The 8,319-nt window shown below is 43.5% G+C and overlaps 1 protein-coding gene across 2 annotated transcripts in view; it reads right to left on the reverse strand.

Annotated features, from left to right (window-relative positions):
• The window catches only part of bicra (BRD4 interacting chromatin remodeling complex associated protein), a 50,320-nt gene extending 45,211 nt beyond the window's left edge, over nt 1-5,109 (reverse strand). The window contains exon 1 of one of the 2 annotated variants that reach the window (XM_061681267.1): nt 5,037-5,109. The gene's annotated coding sequence lies outside the window, so the exon portion shown is untranslated. The remainder of the gene's footprint in view (nt 1-5,036) is intronic. The other variant, XM_061681266.1, reaches the window with a different exon arrangement.
• Between the last annotated feature and the right edge of the window lie 3,210 nt (nt 5,110-8,319).

Consider the following 8,319-nt stretch of genomic DNA (forward strand, 5'->3'; position numbering starts at 1 on the left):
CACAACCTGGAGCTGAACACGCTCAAGACTGTAGAGATGATCGTGGACTTCAGGAGGCATCCTTCGCCACAGCTGCCCCTCACCTTGTCCAGCTGCCTTGTGTCAACCGTCGAAACCTTCAAGTTCCTGGGAATTACAGTCTCTCAGGACCTGAAGTGGGCGACCAACATCAACTTCATCCTCAAAAAGGCCCAGCAGAGGATGTACATCCTGCGGCTTCTGAGAAAGCACGGCCTGCCACCGGAGCTGCTGAGACAGTTCTACACAGCGGTCATCGAATCAGTCCTGTGTTCTTCCATCACAGTCTGGTTTGGTGCTGCTACAAAAAAGGACAAACTCCGACTGCAACGGACAATCAAAACTGCTGAAAGGATTGTCGGTACCCCCCTACCCACCATTGAGGACTTGCACGCTGCCAGAACTAAGACAAGAGCGTGCAAAATCCTCTCTGACCCTCCGCACACCGGTCACCGGCTCTTCCAGCTCCTTCCCTCAGGTAGGCGCTACCGATCAATGCAAACTACAACTAGCAGACATTCCAACAGCTTCTTCCCTCTTGCGATCAACTTCTTAAACACCTAACCTACAATTTCATTACGACATGCTGGCAATTTTTTGGCTTGAGTTTGTTGTCACATTTCTGTGGGGCCAATTATGTATTACTTGTGCACTCACTGTAGTTGTCGCACCATGCTGCACTATTTGCATATACTGGCCACTCATGCCAGAGTAGCATCTGCTCCATTTGCACACTGATGGAAGAGTATCTGCAACATTTGCACAACCAACATTGTCCCAGACTATCGTACTACTCGTCACTTTAAACCGCATACACTCCTTGAAGTTTCGGCGCCCTTTGCACAATGGTCATTGCACCGGACTACTGCAATATTAGTCATTCGAACTGCTCTAAGTGCTAGAGGACTGCATCTTTTTGCACAATTGTCAAAAAAAATAAAAAATTATTATTTTTTTTTAAAATGTACCGTCATTACCAGATAACTAGCAACCCTTTACTGCTCAGTGACTTTTTTTTTTTTTTTTTTTTTTTTTGTCAATGTCTTTCTGTCTCTAAAGTGTTCTGTAAATTGACTGTCTGTTGTCGTACTCGAGCGTCTCCAACTACCGGAGACAAATTCCTTGTGTGGTTTTGGACATACTTGGCAAATAAAGCTGATTCTGATTCTGATTATTTCGGCTAATCTTCATTCCTCTGCTTTCCAGTGCGTGCCTCAGTCTTTCTAACTGTTCTTCCAGCTGCACCCTGCTTTCACTGCAGATCACAATGTCATCTGCAAACATCATGGTCCACGGGGATTCCAGTCTAACCTCATCTGTCAGGCTATCCATCACCAGTGCAAACAGGAAGGGGCTCAGGGTGGATCCCTGATGCAGTCCCACCTCCACCTTAAATTGGTTTGTCACACCTAAAGCACACCTCACCACTGTTCTGCTGCCCTCGTACATGTCCTGTATTATTCTAACATACTTCTCTGCCACTCCAGACTTATGCATGCAGTACCACAGTTCCTCTCTGGGTACTCTGTCATAGGCGTTCTCTAGATCTACAAAGACACAATGTAGCTCCTTCTGACCTTCTCTGTACTTTTCCATCAACATCCTCAAGGCAAATAATGCATCTGTGGTACTCTTTCTAGGCATGAAACCATACCGTTGCTCGCAAATACTCACTTCTGTCCTGAGTCTAGCCTCCACTACTCTTTCCCATAACTTCATTGTGTGGCTCATCAACTTTATTCCCCTATAGTTCCCACAGCTCTGCACATCACACTTGTTCATAAAAATGCGCACCAGCACACTTCTCCTCCATTCCTCATGCATCTTCTCACACGCTAGAATTCTATTGAACAAGCTGGTCAAAAACTCCACAGCCACCTCTCCTAGATGCTTCCGTACCTCCACGGGAATGTCATCAGGACAAACTGCCTTTCCATTTTTCATCCTCTTTAATGCCTTTCTAAATTCCCCCTTTAGTGTCCAATTTGGCATACATGTCATCATATGCCTCTTGTTTGGCCTTTGCCACCTCTACCTTTGCCCTATGTCGCATCTCAATGTATTCCTTTCGCCTCTCCTTGGTCCTCTCAGTGTCCCACTTCTTCTAAGCTAACCTTTTTCCTTGTATGATTTCCTGTACTGTGATGTTCCACCACCAAGTCTCCTCTCCTTTCCTGCCAGAAGATACACCAAGGACTCTCCTCCCTGCCTCTCTGATCACCTTGGCTGCAGTGGTCTAGTCTTCTGGAAGCTCCTCCTGTCCACCGAGAGCCTGTCTCACCTCTTCCCGAAAACCTGCACAACACTCGTCCTGTCTCAGCTTCCACTACATGGTTCTCTGCTCTGCCTTTGTCTTCCTAATCTTCCTCCCCACCACCAGTCATCTTACACACCACCATCCTATGCTGTCTAGCCACACTCTCCCCTTCCACTACCTTACAGTCGATAACCTCCTTCAGATTACATTGTCTTCACAAGATGTAATCCACCTGCGTGCTTCCACCTCCGTTCTTGTAGGTCAACCTATGTTCCTTCCTCTTCTGGAAAAAAATGTGTTCACTACAACCATTTGCATCCTTTTTGCAAAGTTTACCAGCATCTGTCCCTCCAAGTTCCTTTCCTGGATGCCGTACTTACCCATCACTTCATCACCAACATCTCCATTAAAATCTGCACCAATCATGACTCTATTTCTGTCTGGGATGCTCAGAACGACTTCGTCTAGCTCCTTCCAGAATTTCTCTTTCACCTCTCGGTCACATCCTACCTGCGGGGCATAGCCAATAATCACATTATACATAACACCCTCAATTTCAGGTTTCAGCCTCATCACTCTATCTGATACTATTTTCACCTCCAAGACATTCTTAGCCAACTCTTAAAATAACCCCGACTCAATTTATCTTCCCATCTACACCATGGTAAAATAATTTAAACCCTGCCCCTAAACTTCTAGCCTTACTTCCTTTCCACCTAGTCTCCTAGACACACAATATATCAACATTTCTCCTAATCATCATGTCAAACCAACTCCTGAGATTTCCCTGTCATAGTCCCAACATTCAAAGTCCACACATTCAGTTCTAGGCTCTGTGCTTTCCTCTTCTCTTTCTCCCGAAGAACCCGCTTTCCACTTCTTCTTCGAATTCGACCCACAGTAGCTGAATTTCCACCAGCGGCCTGCAGGTCGACGGCGCCGGTGGCGGACGCTGTTAACTCGGGCCACGACCGATCCGGTATGGAATTCTTTGGATGAACGCTCATATTTGTTTGGCAAAGTTTTAAGCCGGATGCCCTTTCTGACACAACCCCTCTGCATTTATCCGGGCTTGGGACCCGCCTACAGTTTGCACTGGCTTGTGCCCCCCATTGGGCTGCATTCCCCGTAGGGAAGTAACGTAGTACAAATAAAAAAATATCAGCACTTCTCCTTTGTCAAAATAGAGCCATTACTTTTTTCAACCTCCACAGATGACAACAACATGTAATAGAAAAGACAAATAGAAGTAAAGTCAATGGTGATTGAAATCTTGGAGTCATAAGGTGCAAAAAACAGGGAGAGCAACGACATGGAGAAACATGAAGCATTCATGACGATGACGTAACAGATTCGGAGAAGCTAGACATTCCCCATCCATGGCCTTATATAAATTAATTGTTATAGGTGGTTGGCTCCAAGAATGATTAATGGTGAATCCAGTAGGCAAGCCTAAAAACCACCAGCTACTGGCATTAGAAGAAAGCGGGGGGGAAAAGCCCTGAAAATCCTATAATCTGAAAAAATACACATTGTATCTTTTTTCAGTTGATATTATGAGCTAATTTATCATTATTTGTTAGTCAGTTCACAATGTTACCAAAGCTATTTGAACATGTTTTGATAGCGTGCCCAATGAAATTTATTTCTTTTCGGAATGAGCACTATGCAAATTAATAAAAGCCGGAAACTATTTTGTGTGCAAAGCTTTGTTGAATTAGTATTTCTATTTTACCCGTCCTCTATTACACAAGTCGTACCTGTACTTTTACTCAAGTACAGAGTATGAGTACTTGAGCCACATCAGTGTGTTTTAAAGGCAAAGCGTCTTATTATGGTTGTTGTTGTTTTTTTGGTCATAGTTTTTCCCCCAAGTTAACGGCAAAGCATCTGATAGGGTAAGGCAAAAAGACAACAAACTGAAAACGCGCGGTTTCGACGCATCCCGAGCAGGTTTTGGTTGCGGTCTCTCGCCGTCGCCCCAGAATAAACACAAATAGACAAAAATACACCATCCAGTCTGTACCCCGAGAACCCAACATACTCGCCTTCTCCATAAAGGCAGCGGATATTAGCCAATTAGCGGCACCACTGCCCAGGATATGAATGAGAGACGCTGCTAGATCCATGCTAACTCGTATACCCCCCCCCCCCCCCTCCCCAAACATCTCAGCCTGCGTATAACACTTATTTGGGCACGTTCCGCTTACGAGTAACAACCCCAAAACCAACACAAGATGTCCGCGTGGCCAATAAAACTATCAACCTCCAACTGTAACGCTGGGATTTTGTCGCATCTCCTGGGCTCTGTTTGGTTAGCCTTAGCTGGTTAGCCTGTTAGCCCAAGCTAGGCTACCAACAATATTCGGACGTATATCGCTAGCTCGACAGCCTTTGACATTCAAAACAAACCGCCAGCGGAGGCGGTTTAAACGCCCGGGCTTGCACGTCCACACTCGGGCCGAGACGCAGCGCGTAGTTGCGACGTGGAAGACGGCAAAATGCGCACAGAGCTAAACTAGGTCTCCTAGTGAGCGAAAAAATATGAGTTAATGTTGGAATACTCTTGGATGGAGGGGGGTATGCTTGGGAATTCGCTGGGAGATAGGAGCATCCCGCTTTTGGCGGGCCGTGCGGCAGTGTGGCGAGTCGAAGCCGCCCGCCGTGCACGAAGCGTCGGCCGGCACGGTGCGTGAATAAATGCAGCTTTGTTGGAGTTATTGCGATTAATAGAGAAATTGCTACATTGTAACAAACTCACCCGAGACGATTGAGGTGCAGGCAGTGCGGGGTCTCCAGGACGGCCTCGCACGGGCTGCTGCACAGGACCCAACTACAGGCAGAGAACCTAGGCGACCTCCGCTTTGCCTGTTTTAAAATCGCCGCTTGGTACTGTTGTAATTTCCCGCCAGCGATTTATTTTCTTCCCTTTCTCTCGAATTTGGCTGAAAATGTGTTTAAAAATATATTAATTAAAAATCTCTATTTTTAAAGGGATTTATTCTTGCTAAACAAAGAGGGAAGACGAAATGTCAATAGGGCAGCACAGTGGGCTAGTGCAGTGTTTCCCAACATTCATTGAGCTCAGGCACATATACATTCGAAAAAAATGGACGGCATACCATCAATCAAAATGTCACAAAAAAGTAAAATATCCTAAAATATTAATGACTATATCTGAATTTTTTCACAGATTTACAAATTGTGAAATCTGACCTGTTTTGTGGAACACAAAGCTGTCACTATGCAGTGCCGTGAAAAAGTATTTTCCCCATTTTAATTTTTTTACATTTTTTTTGCAGTTTCCCCATTTTAATATTTAAGATAATCAAACAAATGCAACTATCAGACAGAGATAACCCAAGCAAACTTAAAATGTAGTTTTTAAATGGTATTTTGTCTGTTGTCGTACTAGAGCGGATCCAACTACCGGAGACAAATTCCTTTTGTGTTTTCGATGTACTTGGCAAATAAAGATGATTCTGATTCAATCAACCTACCAAGCATGGTTTTTGGGAAGAAACCGGAGTACCCAAAGAAAACCTACACAGGTTTCTCCCACTGGGAGAACATGAAAACTCCACACAGGCGAGGCTGGCTTTGAACCTGGGCCCTCAGAACTTTGAGGCAGATGTACAAACAAATCGCCCACCGTGCCGCTATACTTTGTATAAAAGTGTGAAATTTCATTAAAAAAAAACCTTGTCAAAAGTCCCGAAAAATCCCCTCTGACAGCTACGCCGCTTTGTCCATATTTGGCTAAAACTGCCCCCTTTCTTCTGATTGGTTGCCTTCGTGTAGAAGACCCACTTTTGAGAGCACACGTTTGTTATGTTGACAGCGCTGGCTCGGGACTGGAGGGGTAGGCAGAGATCTTTGCTAGTGACCTAGATAAGCTTGAGAAATTCAAATATCCTGATTTCAGGATTCTCGACAGAAATACGTCTGGACCTCAGGAATGCATGGATGATTTAAATTAATATTTCACATGTTTACTGAGGAACCATAGGGACAATATTACTTCCCAAATACTCAAAAAAGTTGTTTTGGTTAAATATGGCACCTTTAAGGTCATGCCACAGCATTTCAATTGGATTGAAGTCTGGAGTTTGACTAGGCTACTCCAAAACCATTTTTTTAAGGCCCTTAGAAGTTTACTTGCTTGTGTGTTTTGGATTGTTGTCCTGCAGCAGAATCCAAGTACGCTTCTGCTTCAGGACATGAACTGATGGCCGAATAGTCTCCTTCAGGATTTTCTGGTAAAGAGCAGAATTCATGGTTCCATCAATCACAGGTCGTCCAGGCCCTGAAGTAAAAATACAGCCTCCGGCCATCACACTACCACCAGCTTGTTTGAGTGTTGATATGATGTTATTTTTCTGAAATTTCTGTGTTACACTTACGCGAGATGTAACAGCTTCTAGATGTAACATAGCTTACAAAAAGTTCAACTTTCGCCTCGTCAGTCCATAGAATATTCTCCCAAAAGTTTTTGCAAAAATAAGACGAGCCTTTATGTTCTTTTTGGTCAGCAGTGGTTTTGGCCTTGGAACTCTTCCATGGATGCCATTTTTGCCCAATCGTAAGTGATTTAACGTTTGGTTATGTAATTTTGAGTATGTTTTTTTTCCTTAATAAATAAAATCAACATTTAAAAAAAACTGGATTTTATGTTTGTTTGGGTTATCTTTAGCTCAGGCAAGGGAGGCCTGCAGCTCTTTAGTTGTTGTTCTGGGTTCCTTTGTGACCTCCTTGGTGAGTCTTCACTGTGCTCTTGGGGTAATTTTGGGTGGCCAGCCACTCCTGGGAAGGTTCACCACTGTTCCATGTTTTCTCCATGTGTGGATAATAGCAGTCAGTTAATTCGTGATTTAACGTTTGGTTATGTAACTTTGAATACGTTTTTCCCCTTAATAAATAAAATAAACATTTAAAATCTGTATTTTATCTTTGTTTGGGTTATCTTTAGCTAATATTTACATTTGTTTGATGATCTCAAACATTAAAGTGGGAAAATTATGCAAAAAAAAAGAAGAATTTGAGAAGGTGGCAAACAGGTTTTCAGGAAACTGTATGTCGCTGGCCTACAGAAGCGTATTGCTGCTTTCACTATCACATTATAATGTGATACGTTTCATGTTATAACGTCATATGGTTCACGTTATAACGTGATAAATTACACGTTATAACGTGAAACTCTTCACATTATAACACAAATTTATTCACATTATAACACAAATTTATTCACGTTATAACGTGTAATTTATCCCATTATAACGTGAAACATATCACATTATAACATGAAAGGTATCATGTTATAACGTGATAGTGAACCTTTTTTTTTGGGGGGGGGGGGGGGGGGGGGTGGCAACAATACGCTTCCGTACTGGCCAGATAGATGAACAAAGATACATTATTTGTTGTAAATATAAATTAATTTTCTGACCAATTAAGTGGAATTGGAACATGTCCCAGGTTTTGAGTGTGTCCCGGAATCCTGCGTGGACTGCTCATCGGGAGTGCCAAGAGCTTTCCCGGTGGGCCAATGTGGCCGGAATTAAAACAAAAAAAAGTACTTTCACAGTTGTTAGCGATGCATTCATTGATTTGCAACCGGCTCGCGACGGATACGACCCTCCTCTCCCCACACTCGGAGATCATTGCTGTGGTCAGAGCAGTAGGTGAACTACACGCGTGTCAGGTAGGTGTAGGTGTAGGTAAAGCCTAGGGCATGGAGTTCAATGCCTGGATGATGTTATTAAGAAGAAGAAAAAACACCAACAAAGACGACGTAGTCACATTGGTGTGATATGTTCCTACAACGATTCACTTTCCTTTCCTATGTTTGAAAGGAATCACCTTTTTACCACTTTCTGACCCGATGACACATTCCATAAAGGTTAAGGAAAGGAGGTATAAAGGCTAAACTACTGTAGCTGGTTAGAAGATTTTGCTTTCCGCATAGGCCCTATGTCTCTTGCTCAAAAACGAAAGCGCTGATTGGCCGAAGAGGAAATCTGTGTATCTCCAATTGATTGCTATTC

Source organism: Phycodurus eques, chromosome 7 (genome assembly GCF_024500275.1).
Source record: "Phycodurus eques isolate BA_2022a chromosome 7, UOR_Pequ_1.1, whole genome shotgun sequence".
Lineage (NCBI taxonomy): Eukaryota > Metazoa > Chordata > Actinopteri > Syngnathiformes > Syngnathidae > Phycodurus > Phycodurus eques.